Source organism: Pangasianodon hypophthalmus, chromosome 27 (assembly GCF_027358585.1).
Source record: "Pangasianodon hypophthalmus isolate fPanHyp1 chromosome 27, fPanHyp1.pri, whole genome shotgun sequence".
In the NCBI taxonomy this organism is placed as follows: Eukaryota; Metazoa; Chordata; class Actinopteri; order Siluriformes; family Pangasiidae; genus Pangasianodon; species Pangasianodon hypophthalmus.
In genome coordinates this window covers 8,967,140-8,989,932 of record NC_069736.1, presented here as the reverse complement: position 1 = coordinate 8,989,932, position 22,793 = coordinate 8,967,140, and the positions used below count along the sequence as shown (strand labels likewise).

The following is a 22,793-nucleotide window of genomic DNA, read 5'->3' as shown; positions in this document are numbered from 1 at the left end:
ATATATATATATATATATATATATATATATATATATATATATATATGTGTGTGTGTGTGTGTGTGTTTGTATGTGTTTTGCTGTCCTGAGAGCAGCACAACGTACTGTCGAGAGCGTGATCCTGAAGGCTCGGTACATTTGTGTTTGACCTCACAATACCTTTCAGCAAGTGTGTGTGTGTGTGTGTGTGTGTGTGTGTGTGTGTGTGTAAAGATGTATGGACGCTCTCACACCAGCTTTTATCTATACATTGCTGCTGTTAAAAATGATACTGCTGTTTTTTTTCTCTTTTCGCTTAATCTCTGTCATGTATTTGTAGTGTATGTGTTATTACACACCAAATTCACTTATAATGAAAGTCTATGAACTGTTCGTTAAATTATGCCAATATATAAACTTTATACCGCAAATCCAAACCTGATAGTCTTTATCAGTAGATGTCTTAGGATGTGAGACATTAAGAAAAAGCCTTATAGAACTTTCCTACACTGGAGCAATACAGTAAAAATAATTCTGCTTACATTCTCCAGTAAGGTTTTGTGGTATCAGAGCCACACATCTACCACAGATTCATCCATCTGAAAAAGTAGTTCCCCCTCTGGAAGGACGTATTGTGCTACCTTTTTAGCTACCTTTGACTGAAGTAATGTACAAAATATACAAAAAAAGTGTTTTGCATAAATATTTATTAACGGAATTTACCATTCGGTTTTGATTTTTTCCTTTTTTTTCATGTTTGTATAATCGGTCGTACCCAACAGATGCGAACAAGATTAGGTTTTCCTTTGATGAGCGCAGAAGCATAATCATCTCTGGGCTTGTTTTTGTGAAAATCGAAAAAAAAAAAATTCCGTGTGTCGCCATAATAATGAAACCCAAGGACTACCCGATCATTCGATCGTTGGTTGCACAGTAAAAAAACGTCACGAATAAATGGCTGCCATGATGCAGAGAACGAATCAGTGCAGGTACTGATGCGGTTGAGCGGATCGACGTATCGACATAACGTGCTCGGATTTGAGGCAGCATGGCGCCTTTCATGTGCCTGTCCCTGCGTGTGCATGTGATTCTTGGGCCTGCTGCGTAAGATGGAGTTCTATCACCTCGGCGTGGTTCCAAATGACACCCTTCTCCCTCTCTAGTGCCCCATGGCGTATGCTCCCCTCAGTGGAGGCTTCTTTTGAGTCAGAAAGGGAATAGAGATAAGTCATTTGAAACACAGCCACCGAGGCAGCCTGGTCTGTAACACAACGACATATGGGCGGTTTTCTCACTGACAAAAAAACACACTAAATGATTAGCATTTACTTTCGAAAGCTTTGCTAAAGCTACGCACCTGTATATATGCATGATAGATAGTATAAAGTACAAGACAGGAGACGTTACAGTAACCAGGTGTTTTACTTTAAATCCATTATTATTATTATTATTATTATTATTATTATTATTATTGATAATACTAGTACTACTACTAGTAATAATTTAACTTATAATTTAATTCTATAATTAAACTATAGCATTTTTGTTTTACTATCATGGTATATAGAATGTGAGCTTTTCCTTGTTGTGTCAAGGCAACTTTTATGCAATATCATTAAATATATGTCTAATTTTAAAAAAAGTTGAAAATACAAAGGACCTTTTTTGAGGAGGTACTTTCTCAAAATCGAAACTTCAATATTTAATTACAGAGCTAATCTTAGTAATTATGATTCTCATCCCACTCGTTAGTTAAGTAGATGAGAAATGGGGAAATTATTTTTAGCTTCCACCATTTTGATCTTGAGGTAATTTGTGATTGTATGCAATATTGTGGATATTATGTATAGACAGTAATATATAGAGAGTGTTAGTGATATGACATGCATCATTTGTGTGTGTGTGTGTGTGTGTGTGTGTGTGTGTGTGCAAGTGTGTGTGTGTGTGTGTGTGTGTGTTGAATGTGGATTTTTCCATTGCCCTACTTTCCTATATGAAGACTGCAATAGTACAATAGGTCATGAAAGAAGAGACAGTGAGAGATCATATAGTAGAGAGACTTAGGAATGAGCGGTGCAGCACAAATATCACCACAACAGTGCACGGCACATTCACAAAACATGACAATAATACGTTAACTAACAAAGTGCCAGAAAACAGCAGCACCAAAAAAAATAAAAGAAAAGAAAACTGTGAAAAAAACTTTTTTTCATGAAATAACTATGAATTACTAATAATCATCCATATATATGGGAGGAATGTATGCTGTAGTGTATGTGTGAGGATAATGAGTATATGCAGTTGGTGTGGGTTTTATACACACATATACATATACATGCATATACATATTCATATACACACTGTGTGTGTGTGTGTGTGTGTGTGTGTGTGTGAAAGAGAGAGAGAGAGAGCAGTACAGTAGGAGTGTGGGAGAGCTGTCTCCATTGTTCTAATGATTGTCCTCTTCCTCAGCCTGTATCTGAAACTCTCATACACTAGATCTGTGTGTGTGTGTGTGTGTGTGTGTGTGAGTATTGGAGACAGCAAGACGATAGATAGACAGTGTCCAGATTCTGAGGCTATACTATAATCTAGGTAGCAGGAATTAAAGCAAAGCTTTCTCTCTCTCTCTCTCTCTCTCTCTCTCTCTCCTTCTCTGTTTCTGAATATTTGGTCTGCAGTCCCACCCTGGGAACGCCCAGATTTTACCGCAGCACGAACTGTCTCACACTCCATCAGAATCCCATCACACACACATTCATGAGTTTGCATTTAACAAATCCAATGTAGTGATCTAAACACACACACACACACACACACACACTTACCTGCAATAATCTGTGTGTGTGTGTTTGAAATTTTGTAGAAAATAGAAATTTTGTGTCATTATCGTTTGAGGTTTGTTAAATATTTTGCTCTCGTTTAATTGCAGGGGAAAAAAAGCTGCACATGTTCAGAGTTAATGCTGTATATACTGATAAGCAGGAGTTTGAAGAATATGCATGACAAAAGTAAAATATATAAATAACTAAATAAATCATCACCCTTCCAACCTCCATCCCATCTGAATTAATGACATTATGTGAAATTACATAATATTCTATTATAGATAGTACCTTCAAAAATGGCATAAAATCCCGTTATAATCAGCGAAAACGTATAAATAAAATAATAATAAATTGTAAATATATAATACCAGTTATAATATTTTGTTATGCTATGTAATCTTCATGAGCTTATTATTAGTAGTTTGTCTAGCTAGCTAACTACCCTACAGGTTCACTAACTGGAGATTTTCGTTTTATTAGAGTAGCTTTAGAATTATTCTCCCTGGTTTTAGTGTCTTTCTAGAGCAATTTAATGACATAAATAAGTATGTAAGTGTAAATCTAGCTACATGTGTATATACACACAACACACAATTTTAACCCAGAAGATTTTCTACAATTCAGCTATTGCTGATCAGGTCTATCCATGAAAACATACAGTATATCAATTATTTACATTTCCTATATGTCATATTTTTTGTTGGAGTGGAATTGTAATATGGAGTTGTAATATTAGTCTCATGGAATGATCTTGCACTATTAAATAAAGTTTCACAACTGCAGTAGTTCACGATTCTTCTGTAATATGGATGAAGAGGATGATTTTGTCAGTGCGTTATTATAAAACGTGCAATTAAATGCATATCTAATTTTCTCTTGTCGTTGCGGTGCTCTTGTAGGAAAAATCAGAGAGGCAAAACAGCGGGAAAAAGGATGGTGAGTCATACAGTGTATTACGTAGATGTTTGGTGTAAGCAGTACAACAGATCTAGTAGAGGTACACCTCAAAGCCACCTTGAAAAGCAAACAAAGAGAGGAGGGCTTTCGTTACAGCCACAATAAGCTTGTTGTGGAGTGACGTATGTGCATTGTGTTGTTTATTTTTGCCTTTGCTATGTACAAGATGAGATGTGTTTGAGTGGGTGGAACCCCACTCGAAAATCGCTGGAAATATCCAAGACCGTGGTTGCAGTTTGAACTATTTAATCCTCACATTCGTTCGCATTCTTTTCATTTCTCACTCGCTCGCTCCCTCCCTCTCTCAAGCTCATTCCCTCGTTCTCTTTCTCTCTCTGTCCTCAAATGGCTTTTGCCCTACTTTACAGAGCAGAGCTGAGACGAGCCAGCCTCTACAGGCATAACTGCCAGACAAACACCCTACGAGCCCTGCTGTGTGCGCGTGGGCGTGCAAACAATAGAATAACTGGGTAGAATAAATACGGCAGGTTATCTTAATAGACACCTGGAATATTTTCAACAGCATGGTCTCGGGAGTGAAACCAGTGCACGATGCAGAACATCCCACGAGCCAGCGCTAGAGAAATCAGTATGTCAGCCGTAGTCTTTATGTAAATTTCATTTCAGTGAACAATTTTTGGTTTTCATGTGGAAGGGTGCGAAAAATTCACAGCATGTTAACTCGATATTATGGATTTTAGCATATGATAGTATTAGCTCTGCCTTTTCAGAGAAGAGGATATTAAGTGGCATATAACACTGCAGACACAGAGCAATTAGGGAAATGTCTCTGATGTTTTCCTGCTGTGTACTTGTGCTTAAAATGGTAATTTTAATGCTTCACACATGGGAATAATCATGTGTGTGCTGTCACTATTTATACCAGTGTAGCAAGGCATTAATAGTATCAGGTTTCAGACTGCCTTCTCAAGGTATAGCAGTACATCACCTATATACATTTTCTGTGTCTAGTGCTATTTCTCTCTATTGGGGTATATTCATAAATCTCTTTTATTAATATTATCATTACTTGCATCATTATTTCTAATATTACTAATAACAACACTGAAAAGGAAATTACGGCATTTCTAGCTACATACACACCTTAACATGGTTTACAATGCCAAATTAGCATATTCATAAGGCATATTGTATGCAAATGTACAAAAGTTTTGCACCAGGGTAAAGGGTCATAACTTTTTCATAATGTAATTCTTATGAAATCAAACAATCAAACTTTTGCATTCCTACAAATATTGGATAAAATGGCGCAGTCTGCTGAGCTGAAGCATAGGTGTGTGTTATGGAGGTGCTTTTCCCTGCTAACCTTTTTCTTTTCTTTTGCAGCTTCTCTCTCTCTCTCTCTCTCTCTCTCTCTCTCTCTTTCTTTCTCTTTCTCTCTTATGTTATCTGTCACTTTCTTTCTTTATAACTCTCTCTCTCTCACCCTCTGGCTTTTTGTGTGTTGGACTGAGCGTCCCAGGAGGCAGCGTGGCCTCCATCATCCAGAAAAGAGAGGGACTGGTCAAAGCCCACCTGTTCAGCGTTTACAAAGAAGGAACAAAGAATGACAAGTCTATAGTATGTTAAATCTCCAGAGTCTTATTAAAGGAGCCCATTTTCTTTTCATGGCAGTGGAGTAACTCCAGCTCTTTTTTGAAACATCTGTGAATTAAGAAAAAATAATCTATGGTCTAACTATTTAAAAAATGTTTGCATGACTTAATCTTTGCTATACTCACTAAAATCATTGCGTTCTCTAATCTCTTCAACTGTTCCAACCATCTTCTTTCCCACCGTTTCCCAGCTGTGAGCTCAGAAAAGGTTTCCTCTCACATTCATTCTCTCTCTCTCTCTATCTATCTATCTCTCTCTCTTTCTCTCTCTCTCTCTCTCTCCTTTGCCCCCCTCCATCCAACCCTCTCCGTCAACGAAAGTCCTTTCATAATGAATGGCAAGGTACGATAATAGCCTTGCGGTTTCCATAGAAACCAGACAGTAGCCCTGTGTGTATGGCATATACCCCCCCCCCTTTTTTTTCCTCCCTCCTTTTTCAAGGGGGCAAATGATAGTGGAATGTGAGGCGAAACACCTCCCTCTCTCCTTCTCTCCCTCCTTCTTACTCCGTGCACTCATTGCACTGTATTCCTTTTCCTTTTCTTCCCTTTCCCCTCTTCAGCCTCTCAGAATTTTTACTCATTCACTTTTTTTTGTAGTGTTACCTGTTTGAATCTTTTGGATTTTCTGCAGTTGTCATAAAATAAAGTACGAACTGAACTGACTAATGGAATTTAAACAACCTCTTTAAGTTCAAGAACAAAAAAAAATGTGTCTGTGTTTTTCTTTCCATGGAATTTGAATCTATACAAAGTAAAATCTTTTAATGATTAGCTAACACTTTACAGAAAGGTCCATCATTATGAGAAAGTGATTAATTCATTTATTAATTAATGATTAATTAATACATGGACTAATCCTTACTGAAACATGAATCATATACATTAACATCCAACTGTTAACTTCTTTTATTAATTAATAATGTGACTTGCAGTATTATTTAAGATCATTTACATTATGAAAGGTGTGTCTAGGTTAACGCAAATTATAATGTAAGTCCAGCAAATTTGAGGCCTTTTTGTATTTTTGTTTTCCAACACCTTATATAGGCCATAACAACTACTTTTCTTAACATATGCCATAATTCGTAAATCAGGATCAACGTCCTGAGAGATATCCCTTTTTTGAACACTACATCAATAAAGTTCTTTGATTTTGTTCATGTTGTCTCAAAGCAACTTGTTAGTACTCGCTTTGACTTACACTTCAGAAATAATCACAGTTAGACTTAATCTGTCCCAAATTACCTGAACTCACCCTACAGTAGAGTAGTTTTTTTAGGTTTGGGGAGTATAATTATCTGATTCATTATTATCCAAATACTATCCCAAATGATCTTCTATTCTCTCCTAATTGCCAAGGGAAAAATGTTATCTTACAATAGTTTATATAAAATTACGGTTCGTCCCACAGCTGAAAAAATTACCAATATATAATTTGTGTTTAGAATGTAATTTGTTAAGGTTTATTTAACAGTTTCATGCAGAAAGAGGTTTATCATAACGCTAATACTTTATAGATTGTCATCATACATGGCTCAGTTAGCTGTTAAACTAAACTACACTTTATTATTCTGTGATAAGCTAAGGATTAGTGCATGTATTAATTAATCACTATGAAAGCATTAATACAGTATGAGAATATGGTGATTTATGGACCTTACTCTTAAGTGTTACCAGTGATTAGTTGTGGGTCTTTAGCTCTCCAGGTAAATAACTTAGCTAGCAACTGTACCTGTTCCTGAACACATTATTCTGATTGCAGGTTAATAAGAATTTCCACAAAGCAATTTTTTGTGAAAAGTTATGAATGGTTTACAGTTTAGCATTAACTGTAATTTTAAAATTCCATTACAAAAGGCCCAGAAGAAATGGAATCAAACAACCTGATTCACAGGAACTCTGAGAGTGATTTACTGGATTGCATACAAATTTGCAACTGTTAAACGAATAATAATAAAAAAACAACAAACAAACAAAAAAAAAAACCCCGCTACTCCTTGCCAACATAGTTTCATCATTACTAAGAATTTACATGAGACAACAAAAGTTATGAATGGTTAAATAAAAGGAAAAAGCCCTTTGAAACATTTCAGCCCGTTTCATTTAATTTCATTAAGAATAACAAAATCACTCATGCTTGCTGGAATTCATAAATTGTACATGACGGAATTCAAAAATCTAATTTTGCAAGATGTAAGTTTGACCTGGCACATTTGCTCACTCTGAGGTGGCCAGCTTATTTATTATCAAAAGATAAAAAAGCATTTAAAACAGTACCAATATACAACTAGTCAAGGCTCAATGAGGTTTCATCTCTTCATCATATTTTACCTCTACAACATTCTTTCTCGGAACACCTCACAACTGCATTCATTGAGAGGTTTTATTTGCAGTGCTGGCATTTTCATTCCATGCTAATAAACACTTTCATAATAGTACATTTATAAGAATTTACACAAGCCAAGTCATTAAAAAAAGGTACTCAGTTAAGTTTCAGGCAAGAGATTGGGTTTTCTATGAGGGCGAGTCAAATGAAAACCTTAATAGTGCAACATAAATTAGAATTGAATAAAATAAATTAATTAAAAAAGGGTTTTTATTTGACTCACCCACATTATGTAGTCATAAATTTGCATGGAATCTAAATTTACTGTATGAATTGTAATGCTAGTAGTATTGAATAATTACTGAGTTACAGGTTTAAAGTCTGTAAGAATTTTTTTTTTACTGAACATCTCCATTGACCTAACACTTAAAATTGCACATAGCAATGTGCAACACATGGCTTATCCCAAAACTCATTTCTTCGTCCAAAGTGTTGGGCTATATTTTTCATTAACAAAAAAAAAAAAAAAAAAAAAACACCTTTCATTTAAGGCTTTGAAGCAACTAAAGACTGCAAGTCTTTAAGTTGCATATTGTTCTTTTTTGTAATACATTTTTATTTTAACAATAAAAATCTAGTGCTTATTATTTGGTGTTCACATAAAAACTAACAATAACGTAACATGTATAAGAGTCTCTGAAACACATTTTGCTTCTGTCGTGATGTTACCAATGGACTTAGAGGTACTGTAGATTGAATTTACTCAATGTTCCTTTTTTAATGAGAAATATTTTACATATTAACCAATAATGACAGTATATAGAACGAAAGAAACATTCTCTGAATTTGATATCTTTTATTAAGGACTTCCTGTTTGCTGCTTGGATTTAGATGCCTCAGAAACAGGAGTTTCAGAATTATTATCTATAAAATATAATGCAGATATAAGACATAAAGTAAAAACAAGTAAAACATTTAATATAACACAGTATCGAATTTACATGGTTACTTTTCTCCATTCAAGAAAACCTACCTACCTATTTATGTTACTCCGGGCTTTTATTCTTTTTTTTTCTAAATTTGTTAAGAATTTTGTATGTTATAGATTTTTAGAAAGATAATAGATTTTTTTGAATCTGGATAGCAGCAGTTCTGTTAAAAGCATGCTGCTAAATTTAACGACATTGCAGGACATACACTACAGCAGGATATATAATCACATTTATGTCTCTTAAGCAAACATTGTCCTGGATGAGTGTTTATTAAGATGACGGGCTGTTTCCTGTTAGCTGCTGCATGTGCACTTTTCAGCATTTTTTTCATGTGTGATTTTGCGAATCTCAAAACACTGCTGATAATTAAATAAAACAAGCAAACATCAAATTAGCAGAAATTACAGAAATTGTTCGTATTACTACAACATGGCTTCTGAATGATAACAAAGCCACACACAGGATCGGTTACTGTAGGCTGCCTTAGTGAACACAGAGCACACCATGGTGCTGTTTCAGCAGTTTCTGCATGCAAGGTTGCAACTGATTAGATCGATGTGAACCCTAAATTCATTTAGAGCCTATACAGGCTCTGGCTTCTCTTTCTGTTCTAGCTGAAGCAATATGGCACATGGGGGATGAAGACATACACTGCAGTGGTAAGTAGTGCACACAGATTAATCATCAACACATGCACACACATGCACACACACACACACACACACACTCATATGTGCGCACATACACCATCCTCGTCCAGCTGTCGAAGCCGGCGCTGTCGCCATAGCGACAGCAGAGTGCTGCTTAACATCCTGGCCAACAGCTGCTCTCTGTGGAGACGGTATTGATTGAGTCTGTTCTAGCCCCACTCTACCCAAATGTCTGTGTGTGTGTTTGTGTGTCAATGCACCTGAGACAAAGTGGTACAGCACCTTATCTCTGAGCCTGCCATGTACATATCTGTGCATGTCATGTGTCATGTGCCTATATTAACTATTGTAATTACTCTAAGAGGACCAGCTAGTGCTAAACCCTATAAAAATGGCCCAGCGCTGGTCTCATTGTTCCTGTGTAGGGCGGGTGGTAGGTCCTTCACAAGACCCTTCATTTCCTTTCAGCACACTGTGTATCATCAAAGCCAGGATTACCGTGGGCCGAACCGGAGATCCAAACCTGAGCACCTGACAGATCTAAGCTTATTAGCTCTCATGAAAAGAAACCTGCACAGGAAGAGTTTAGAGTTTAGAGTTACCCGCAGATGAAACATACAGTAGATAATTTGCTAACACTTCACCTCGCTTTTAGATGCTGCAGAATAATGAGGGAAAGAGAGATAAATGTGTGTGTGCGTGCGTGTGTGTGTGTGAGAGATGTAGAGATGAACCTGAAGTGTTATGAAATGCACTTTTTGCACTTTCTAGCCTTGTTGTTTTCACAATCTCATCAGAGACAAGCATATTTCTAGCTGCTCTCATCTTCCTCATGCATCTTGAACAGTTGTCCTATCATCACCATCTCTTCAGAAACTCTCTCACAGCTCTTAGGTGTGCCATCTCAGTCCAGTCAATGTTTTTCTTTTTTAATTTATTTTTCAAATTAAGGGAGAACTTTTCTGCACACACCTGTGGTCTAGTCGCCCCTTAATCTCCAAACCTCTCCATTTTCACGGATTTTGGGATTTCAGCTAATCTTTACTGAGAAAAATCTACTGAAGTACAGCGTGTTCCTCCATTGCTTTTCTTTACTACCATGCATGACTGTGTTTATTTGATCAAAATCTGATTTTGGCCCAGTTGATACTTGAGATATTGTTCAAAATTGAAACAGTTTTTGCTGTTTGAACAACCTGTATATGCACTAGGTGTTTATTTCCAGTTAGAAAAATAACATTTGCCTTGTTAAAAAAAAAAAAAAAGAAAAATGCTGTTACAATTCCTTATATTTCATTCTAATAGATTCAAATCTATTTATCGTAACAGGAATGATGCTACACCAATCTATAACTGATTATAGAGCTAGCTGTGGGTTAAAAGTCATAACTTTTCTTACAACTTTATTTTTATGAAGTCCAACAAAAGCTGTCCATTCTGTCCATCTCCATGCATGTACCCTTCTCCAATTTTAAACTCAACTAACATCCATCTTTTCTGCCTTGCTTTCCCACATGCATCTGTCTTATTGTGTCTTCTACATTTTAGCCTGCTATTTGTTTTCTTTTCTTTCTTCTTTATTTTAGTTTTATTATTATTGTTTTATTCATCTTTATTATTATTATTATTATTATTATTATTATTATATGGTTCTATGTTCTGAGATCATCTCTAAAGTGTCCTTGGGTAACCTGAAAGGCACTTATATATAAAATGCTTTTACTCATCCAAATCCCTATTATTATTTATCTGAAATTAAGTTGAGGATCATTTGTGTTTAAAAGCAGCTGCAAACTAACCATGATCCAAAAATCAGTTCACTGATCTTAAGAAAAGGTCTAAGCAGGTTGCATGGATTTGATACACAATTTGGTACTATCCATGGACTATTTTTGTAGGATTGTTGTAGAGTGTACACTTATGCACTCTCCTTTGAGAGAATAAGTTGGATCTTAAGATGGAAAGCAACAGTGTGCTATAAGTTATATGCAACACAGCCTCACTTTTGTAAAAAAAAAAAAAAATGTTGAATAGGTTGAGTTTGGAGTTAGGGATGGGTTAGGGATGGGTCTAGAGTAACTTTTCTTATCACTGGATTTGTATACATTTGAACAAACCCAACTACATCACCAAGGTTGCCAAGTGTATTCACTTTTTTCAGTCCTGTCATGTTCATTGACTGCTGACTACTATCCATCTCAGGCTGTTTTTAGGAGGTGGGAGGAAACTCCTCTGAAACCAGAAGAACCCCACATGGACACAAGGAGAAGATGTGAAACTCTGCATGGACAGTAACCTGAGCTCAGGATCAAACTAGTGACCCTGGACCTGTGAGACGGCAACACTACCTGCTGCAACCATGTGTTGTCTGTGACCTCATTAGATGTAACTAAATGATATTTATCAGCTATAGGTTATTTGTTTCCAGACCACTCGGATGAAGAATATCCCAATTTGTGAGGCACAACTTGTCTTCCTTGCACATTGCCCATGCTCACTGCACAAACATCAGGTTCATTATGTGACACATTTGTAGGTTAGAAGCTTTGGGTAACTCTGAAGTAGAGTTAATAATACTGTATATGAGACTTTCATATGCCTGTATGCTTGTACTTCTTGTATAATCGTCTTTATCACAGGTAGAAATTACTCAAGTAATTCCTTGTCACTACAGAAAATTCTAGTACAATTTTAGGATTTGTACTTTATCTGAATATAATTGAAAATGAATAGCCTACTTGTACTCTTATGCAATTACATTTCTGTAAAAAAAAAAAAAAACAGAACTTTTTACTTCATATATATTTTTTTAGATTTCTAAGTACTCATTTCAAATTTTAAAGATTACAATTTAAATATTTTCCTTTTGCCTTGCTACTAGTCCAACTGCATTCTTGTGAATATTAACTTCTGTGCATATTAACTTATTTATATATGAACTATTTTTAAAATGTTAATAAATCGCTACCAAATATCGCCTTATTAGTCTATTCTTATATATATATATATATATAAGAATATATATATATAGATAGATAGATAGATAGATATAGATATATAGATATATATTTTACAAATTTACTTTAATGAAAATTGCTTATCCCGCAAAACCCACTACACCTTATTTGAACAACCTATAGGTGAAAACCATGTGTGATTCAAAAATACCACACTACTGAATTAATCTATTTCCTCTAAATTAATAGATAATATTGAACCTGATATCAAGAAGAAGCTCCACAAATTTGAATATTAAAATGGGGGCAATGACATTGGATTTCTTTATTTTTGTATAAATGAAGCTGTGAGTAGTTATAAATAATATGCTAATCCCACTCCTAACCTTAACCTTCATAGCTTTTCATAATTACTTCAATCAAAATGAATTGTATGTATTGTAATGAATGTTGAATGCTGAGTTGAAAAATGAACTATGTTGAAAGTCTTGACTTCTGATTTCAAAATCTTTTTCTATTACATTTAAATACATTGAATTGTAGACAATTCCACTCAAGTATTTCAAGCAGCTACTGAAAGTGAGTGAGTATAGATTTCACTGCTGCCAATTTTAATGAAAACTTTGCACAATGCAGATGCTATGACTTATGTACATTTTTTGGTGCTTTTCCACATCTGTCCTTTATAATATAGACAAATACATGGCTCAGTACATGTAAAAATGCTGTTTTATCTCTGTGGCCACTGAATATACTGTACCGTCATCATTAATTCCTCGATTTAGGAGACACGGTGAAATTGTGACACATTAACTATATAGATTTGAAAACATTTAGTTACAGCATTTTAAAGTTTAGTTACCCCTAAATGTGAAAAGGAAGAAAACTGCATTTAAAGATTGCATTTCAACTGCGTGCTGGAGCATCACATTACAACGTATCTGATTACAAACTAAATTGATTAGGCTTATATTCACTTTCAAGACATTCACTGCATGAGGAAATGACATTTTAGACATCTTTATGCAAACTGACTGAATTTACCACTATTTCTTTGTTAAACTGGCTCTGAAGAAAGCCTAGGTAAGGTTAAATATTAAATAAATAACAATTTCCGTCATTTTGATGAAATGTATTTTTGTTGTATGTAAGTTGCAACAAAGTGTGTTATGAGTAGAAAAAAAAACAGCCAAAAACCATTTTGTCGTCTTTTTTTGGCTGCTTGCCAGAATTCAGCCAGAGCAACGTCCATCTTTTTTTTCCAGACTACCACACATATAAACCTTTATATTCTGATACATTTAAGCACTATGTAGTGTACACCTTCCCACATATTTTCACTGATGTACATTTTTTTTAAAAACACTGACATTTCTAAACAATAGCTTCTTGTAAGGTTTTGCCAGGAAAGCCTGAGAAGCTTACAACTTTTAATAAATATTTAATTAAAATATAATATTCAACAAAATATTTTCAGGTATAAACAATAGAACTTGAAACATTGCATCTAAAAAAAAAAAAAAAAAAGCCAAACGGATTTATTATTCTGTTCAAATATGCAATTCATTAATGCTAATACCATGCACTGATATCATGTAACTAGAGGTCTGAGAAACATGTAGCCTTATGATTTAGTATTTAAAAAAAAAAAAAAAAAAAAAACTTTGTATTGTCCAACTGCTTGTTGTTATATTACCACCCCAACAGAGTTTTTGGACCTAGAGAACCAGTATCAGAATATATTTTTTGATAGAGACTTCAAAGCACTTCTGTAAGTCACTCTGGATAAGGGCGTCTGCCAAATGCCCTAAATGTAAACGTAAATGTACTTATCCATAAACCAGCAGTCAGGGTGTAGCAGCTGCCACACCTTTCCAAATCTAAATGACAGCCCTGAGGCTCAGAAGTGTATAAGGTTTAGTATAATAGCTGTGGTATAGAATGTATAGAAAGTGTAATGCATACTCTTTCTTGCTAAAGAGACTCTGTGTCATCCTTTTATTTACTGTATAATGTCTATGGAAGTTAAATTATGGAAGATTTATTTAGCCAGCAAGTAAAAGGTCACATTCAACATCTCTCTCTCTCTCTCTCTCTCTCTCACACACACACACACACACATACACACAATAAACCCCATGTTTATGTTACATGAGAAGTAGAGGCACCAGCATACCCTTACAATAAAATGTGTATTATTGAGTAATAAAAGGAAATGTCACTGCTGAACGTGCATTACCTGCGATTACATTCGAGCATTTTGTGTCAACTGGCCTTGTAACCATAACGACAGGACTTAATGTGCTGTTATGAGAAGTCACCGAGGTTTATGATTATGCTATAAGTTATGTAAAAAGAATCAGGCCTGCATTGGAATGGATTTGCTGTAAATCCTTTTGTTTTATCTGTAGCTGAAAGAGACGCACATGGCTTCTCTGAACATTCTCATGACAAAATCCACATCCCACCCATGTTCTGAGGTCAGTTACAACACGCAAAGCTGCAGATATAGCTTTAGCTGTGGATTTGGAAGTATTTCAGTTTGTTTGAGTTCATCAGAGACCATAAAGCCGTGCTGCTCTACATGTTGCCAGTACTAAAGTAAGACAGACAAAGCAAGTATTATTTGTCCGAAAATAGGTTTTTCAGGCCTTTAGCTATTAAATATAACACCAAGAATAACAGAACGCAATGCAACGCTAACTCAAAGATTTTAAAAATCTGCACAAGCCAGCGTTTTATTATTTTTCTCTTTGTCAAGCAATGAGAGTGGGTAAAGAGTGCTGATGTTATCTTTGTTTTCATTTGGGTTTTTCTAAATTTCGATAACCTGCTTCAGATCACACACAGGATAAGAAATACAAAAAAAGGCTAAAATATCCTCAAATATAACCTTTGAGGGTATCTAAAAAAAACAAAATAAACAAAACATACTTCATTTCTTACTCATAATACTGTATATAAATACTGTTGATGAGCACAGTTATGAGTATTTATTTTATTTTAAGCAATCTTTGACATAATGCTATTAATAAATAACCTGTTTACAAGACTGAACACAATAAACATACAATGTTGCTATCAATGACGTTTTTTGAAAAGCATGTATTTAATATTCTGTATATTTTCTAGGGTACGTCAAAATATTTATTTAGTAGTCAGTTGTGCATTACTTGATTACACTTGAGTATGAACGACTCTGCGTCTGATTCATGAAACTGTCATACGACAAATGATGAATCTGTCCACTAGTCCCCTATTTGCGAGTCATATTTATACGGCACGCCCCTATTTACCCTCATATACATCTAATATACAGTAAACACATCCTAATTTATGCAGATGGTGCAATAGTGAGTCAATAAAATGAAAGCATTCAAAAAGCTGTTAAGATCCAAGAAAAGAAGTAAATGGAACAGAGGTGCTTTTGTCTGAGGTTGCTGCAAATAAAGATAATAATTATCAGAATCAGAATCATTTTATTTGCAATATACTGTACATTTACAAGTATTAGAAATTTTTCTTGGTGTTTGGTCACAACATGATATATTCAACACACACATCACAGACAACACAGCATAATTATCATCCTAACTTACAAATATTGCATCTAATATACAAATATTACACCTTGAAATGGTAGGCTCAGTTGTTATTTACATTACAGTGGCAGTAGAAATAGCAGCTAGATGCAGTTCAGGGTGCATTAAACAGAGTGGAATCAATGTGATATATAATAAATATTAGCACTGATATACAGTATATATATACAGTAATGACAATATTAATAAATAATATATTTAATAAATGGGGGGGCACGATGGCTTAGAGGTTAGCACTGTTGCCTCGCACCTCCGGGGTTGGGAGTTCGAATACTGCCCCAGCCCTGCGTGCAAGGAGTTTGTACAAGAGTTGTAGGCTGATAGGCATTTCCAAATTGGCTGTAGTGTGTGAATGGGTGTGTGTGTGTGCACGATTGTGCACTGCGATGTGCTGGCACCCCGTCCAGGGTGTCCCACGCATAGTGCTGAAAGTCCCCTGGGACAGGATCTAGGATACCCAGTGACCCTGCTTGGATAAGCGGTACAGGGAATGAATGGATGGAATGGATTTAATAAATAGTAATAAATAGAACTATTTATAGTAATTATTATTAATAGTTATTAGTAATTATTAATAGTAATAAATAGAACTATTTATTAATAATATTTTTAATTTATTAATAATAGTTAAAATAATATTAAAATGATATTCAACTTGTATTATAATAATAATAATAATAATATGCAAGTACTTGCAGGAACCAGGAATACAATTATTCATAAAAACATTTAGTACAAGACTGCTTGTTACTGGCAGGTCAGCATTGTAGTGATAACCGACTTCTGCCTAGCTAGCCTGGTTAATAACAGAAATTGCCAGTGGAAAGAAGCTGTTTCGATGGCGTGCAGTTTTTATTATCAGGGACTGGAATCGCTTTCCTGATGGTAGTTTTTGGAATAGGTAATTAGCAGGGTGGGAGGTGTCACTGAGGATCTTTCCTGCTCACCTCTTTGTCCTGGCGATGTACAGGTCTTCAAGTGATGACAGACTGCAGCTGATGATTTTCTCAGGGGTCTTCATAGTGCATTGCAGCTTCCTCTTTTCTGGCTGCGCCAAACCAGATAGTGACGGCAGTTGTAAGGATGCTTTCTATAGTGGCAGTATAGAATTGCACCAGTATAGCCTGGGGTAGATGGAACTTTGCCAACTGCCATAAGAAATATGTCCTTTGCTGAGCTTTCTTGTTGATGGATGATGTATGCATCTCCCATTTGAGATCCCGTGTGAATGTAGTTCCCAGAAATCTGAAAGAAGTGACAGTGCTCAAGGATGAGTGGGGACAGGGAAGATGTGTGTCTACTGAAGTTGATGTGCATCTCTGTGGTTTTAAGAACAGTAAGCTCAGAGCTGTTCTGGCTAAAACAGTGGGCTAGTTGTTGAACTTCCTGGTGGTCTTCATGATAACAGAGGTGAGAGGCACTGGTCTGTGAATATTAAGGCCAGTTATCTGTTTTTTTTTTGGAACTGGGATGATGACTGATGTCTTGAAGCATGCCGGAACAGTATTCAGCTCCAATGACCAGTTGAATATGTCTGTAAAGATGGAGGACAGCTGATCAGCACAGTTTTTAAGGATTCCTGGTGCAACAGAGTCAGGGCTGGCAGCTTTCTTTACATTTAGGGGCCGTTTACACGACAACGTTTTCAGCCAAAAATGGGAAACTTTTTATGCGTTTTGCCTGTTCGTTTACACGACAACGGCGTTTTGGGGACTGAAAGCGCATATTTTTGAAAAAGTGCAAGTTTTTGAAAAGACCGCCGTTATCGTCTCCATGTAAACACCCAATACAGGAATCTTTGAATACGGTGATGTCATGCACGTGCGCAGTACGTGTCTATTGTAAAGGCAAGCGCAAACAACTACTGGCCTGGCATACGTAATACAGCATTTTTGGCTGTTATTGCGGATATGTGTAAACACGAATCGTTTTGAAAATGTTGTTGTGTATACGTGAAACTTTTTGAAAACGCAAGAGAAAAACGTTTCCGTTTTTGACTACATCGTTGTCGTGTAAACGTAGCCTTAGTTTTTTAAATTGTCTTCTCACCTCTTGTTCTGTGATGATGAACAGGGGGTGGCAGGACAGGGATAGAGGACGGGCTGAGTAGGTGATAGATTAGGCACCTGATGGACCATCTGTCTCTCAAATCTGCAGTAGAAGTCGTTTAGCCACTTATTTGGAAGCTGGGGGTCATCACTGCAGGGGGGTCTTCTTTTTGTAGTTGGTGATGGTCTGAAGAGCCTTCCAGACTGAGCAGGAATCATTAGCAGAAAGTTGTTGATTCGGTTTATCAGAGTGTTTCTGTTTAGCTACTTTGATAGCTTTTTCAAATTTGTGTTTTGCCTTCTTGAATTCCTCGTCTCTTGTCCTAAAAGCCTCTTCTTTTTTCTTTTACAGCTCTCTGAGCTCTCCATTGAACCAAGGTTTGTTGTTGGAGAAGCCGGTGATGGTTTTAGTGGGGATACAGTTTTCCTGACACATGTAAGATGTGATTGGGTCTGTATTATGTAAGTGTATTATGTTTTTAATAACGTTTTTTAAGACCATAATCATGTAGAAAACTGAACTAATTTCCAACCTCACCTGCAGGAGTCATGTAAACTCTATTTATAGCTATTACTTTAGTACTCAAATATGTCTGATTTACCTGAAGTCAGATTTAATGAAATGTATATTTATAAATATAGAGGAGCCAAGTTCCCATCATGAACAAATAAAATCATATATAAACAAAACACTGAAGCAAATGAATTAAACACTGAAAAAGCAGAGTACCCAAAATGAACAAAATCAAATAATTAAATAATAACCTCAAAAATATGTGATGACTTGTCACACACATAGGTGTGGTTAATCTATCCATGACTCCATATTCAGGTCAGAGCTTCACAGTGTCCATTACATTACATGTAATTAACTAGTCTACAGTCTCATTGTATTATTAGATACTAAAACCCAGCAGCGGGGAGTCATGGTGGTGCTACAGGTAGCATTGCTTCCCCATAGCTCTAGGGAATCCAGTTCATTGCCTGTGCAGAATTTCTCCTTGTGTCTGTGTGTTTTTTCTCTGGGTTCTTTGGTTTCTCCCACCTTCCAAAAATATGCCAGAAGGTGGACTGGCAATGTTAAATTGCCTTTATGTGTGAATGAGTGTATGAAGTCCTTGTTCATTGTCTTCACCTGGATACCTTCTTGTGCATGTGCACATGCATGCTGAGACCTTCAACAAGGTCACAAAGTGACCATCTTTGATATAAGTACCATTGTCATACAGCCATCATTTCCTTGGTAACCGATTCCAAATAACAGGTTATACAGTTTTTATAAAACAACAGTTACATACTTTTCTCTTTGGAGAGCTCCATTTCAGTTTTGCATCCTGCGTGGGCTCAAAAGGGGAGCTCTTAAGAAACGTTAGTACAATGGTTAGATCCCATGCTGGGCTCTTGGGTCGTGCCAAGTTAATGAGCCCCGAGCAAAGATGCCATGCATTGTGTTGTGACATGCTGCAATTGCTCCCACATACATCTTTAGTGTAGACAGGCTCTTGCTGTCTAGCAGTCCCTGCAGGAAGGCTAGTATTCTAGAATCTAGGCAGTACACCAGATCCAGATGATGCTGTGCTATATGTCTGACTGCAGTCACTAGCTCTTACGCAGATATGCACATGTCTACGAGGCAAGAAAAAGGAAGGGAAACAATGACTGTTTGTCTGCTGTGTACCAATTATAATGCCATACAGTCACTTTGTGACTTGGTTGACGATCTCAGCATGCATGCAAGTGATATTCACCACCCCAGACGGAGTGAGGAGTGAAATATAACTTATGTTGGAAATTTTAAGTGTTACCCGTCGGGTATATTTCCGTTAGTAGAATGCACTCTTGAAATTTTGAATCTGTATACATCATTCTCCGTGGCCCTTATGAAACTCGGCTGCAGGTATGCTTACATCTGATTTCAGATTCCTTTCTGAAGCCAGACCAAAGGCATGAAATGACTACAACTGCTTTGCTGTAGGGAAAATGGATCTGAACTGAGAGTTCTCTGCTCTCTGGGAAGTTATCTGAATAGCTATGACTTTAACTAATAATGGTTTAAATGGAATATTGTTTATATTATTCCATGTGAACAACCCACTTTTCTGGTATTCGCTACATTACTACTAGTTAAATTATTTTTTTTTTATAGGATCATACTTGTATCTCTGGTAGTTTTTTTCTTCCTACTGTCACTATGCCTTTAAATGTCTTAAACTATGTGCTGGGTAAACTGTTTTGGATGAACTTTTTGTGACAACTATTCACAGGTTCCATTTGAATGCACTATAACACCACACCCTAACATAACCTCAACCATTTTTACTAATTAAGTTGTGCGAATTCTTATGAAATTAAAATTAGTATACCGTGTTGACCAAGCAAAGGAGAGACACAAAAAAAGAAAGATTGTGCAGTGTGTGTTTAAGTGAGCATGTGCACTTATGTGTGTGTAAATAGAAATGCCTCTCTCATTTATAGCACACCACATTTATTGCTAATGGGACAGAACTACATAAACACTACACTGTTCATGTTCGCAGGTGGAAAACAAACATGCAGAAGATGATGAATTATAGTGCTGTTTAACAGTTCATGGAACACCTTTAAAAGTTACGTCTCTATATTGACTCCATTGTTATGAAATAGTGTCATGTGATCAGTAAAAGTGAAAGGAAAAAACAACAATGCATAAACCACTTCCAGGCATTTTTTTTCTGTGGACTTTGATTAAGTGGAAAGTTTTTTTTTTTTATTTCCCTGTGAAAGATCTATTATGCAAATGATAATACACAGGATGGTGTGTTGTTGCAATATTAGCCAAGATTGTCTGATCACACTGCGTGTATCATCAATGTTGATAACGACAAAGTCAGTTGGATATAATCACAGTCTTTTATTTGGGGTTTTCCAGAAATATAACTCAGCAACAGTAGCAGGGGTGGGGGGTGGGGGTCATGGTGAGGTAGACATGGTTAACAATGGACAAATTTTTACTCAAGGTCAAGACTTACCAGACAAAAACAAAGCTGATAAAAATGTATCTAAAAATGGGCTGAATAAGACTAATAAGACTAATACAAAAGAACAGGCAAGAACCAACCCATTTCCTATGATATAATTAATAAGAAAAGTATGAACATTGAACACCACCCCAACCCTGAACTTAACTTTTGTAACTTATAATACCGAGGGAGTCATGACACTTGTTACGAATGTGAGATCATGTAGGTTTTCCTACACAAAGATATTGTTTTATTTCATCCCTCCTAACCACCAGGGGCAGTGTGTAACGCCCAAATACCAACTTGTGCACATGCATACATATGCCAAGATCTTCCAGCAAGGTCACATAATGATGTATTTTCTATAAATACTGCCATTATTATCACTCATTCATCTTCTTGTTCACATCAGTTCATATTTTGGATTACATGAACATACTATGGAGCTATCAGGTTAGCAGCTAGTCACTCACCGATCTTGTATACAGACATTAACTTGTTAGAGTTGTAGTCCTTCAATATACTATACACTGTTAGTTGCTGAATCTGCTCATTTGAATCTCGATGAATCTGCATCGATGTAGCTGGATTCCCACTGATCTTCAGCTCTTTTTGAAGGAGTGGGTATTCCGTCTATGCCAATGTTCATTTTTCCTCTACACTTGAGTTGGATTGCCCCCATAGTTCACACTTTAGTGAGTGGGGAGCTGCTGATTACCATGCCAGTGTCAACACAGCATGCTTGGATGGCAGATTTGAATCCTGACTCAAATTTGGCCCAAGAAACAACTGCTAAGGCCAGCAAGAAGCACAGAAAATGGTCGGAGTTACTTTCTAGACAAAGGTGTGGTTTATGCCAGGCAGCTACACGACTGAGTCATATTTGTGCAATGCTTGATATCATGTTCACTTTGCCCTGGTACGCATGGTTTTTTTTAAGGTTTGCAAGAGCAAGCATTCCAAATTCACCATCCTCGTAGTTTTTTTAAGATCTCTACAGGTGGTCTTGTCTGCTCTGATGGCATCAGGATAAGACTATATTTTGGACACCAAAGCAGATCACACAGTTCAAAGGCATTAAGCTCTACTCACTAAGCATTCTAGCCAACTCACCATCCCAACATGTTCTTATGTTGGCCAATCATATTCAGCCAGTATATTTGCAGTATCAGCATCTACTTATGCCCCCAAGGTAGCTAGCATGACTGCAGTTTTCACTTGCTGTTGTTTCACCCTGACAGCTTCCTCCTTGATGGACAGTGAGCTTTGGCGCTCTCTGCCAGGTTACCTGTGTCTGTGGGTATGACCTCTTGAACAGAATAGCTAACTGAGGACTGTGATCTAGCAGTCCATTCAAATACTTATGAACGCAAAAGCCTCTACCACATGGGCCTCATATGTGGAAGTTGTTCTGTGACTGCTAAAGAACATGACATGTCCGGTCTACCCTAAATGTGTGTTTGCAGCCAGTGATTTGCATCTTTCCAGGGTCCCATAGGCTTATTACTGCTTTTCTAAAGGTGCCACAACCACCCATTGGAGCCCAGGATGGGACCTCACCCGTGTGCTGGGGTCCTTCAAGGACCCTTCTTATAAGTCTATGTGTAAATTCGACTGAATTTCAAGTGGGTGTGTTTGAAAATGACTTTTTTGCTAGCAGTCACTTCAGTTAAAAGACTTGGGCAGTTGCATGTTAGGAGATAGCAGGTGTGAAACAGAATGCTACTTACAAAACCTACAACGGCTTGGTGAGAAGGTTCTAGAGAATGATTACAGTATGACAGTTGTATTTATCACAAATACTACATTATATCTCATCACCACAGTGTGGAATCC

General features: G+C 36.5%; 1 long non-coding RNA gene across 1 annotated transcript in view; it reads left to right on the top strand.

Moving 5' to 3' along the window:
• The window catches only part of LOC113531288 (uncharacterized), a 94,005-nt gene extending 83,111 nt beyond the window's left edge, over positions 1 to 10,894 (top strand). The window contains exon 4 of the long non-coding RNA XR_008301097.1: positions 5,112 to 10,894. This is a non-coding gene — a long non-coding RNA (uncharacterized LOC113531288). The remainder of the gene's footprint in view (positions 1 to 5,111) is intronic.
• The last annotated feature ends 11,899 nt before the right edge of the window (positions 10,895 to 22,793 follow it).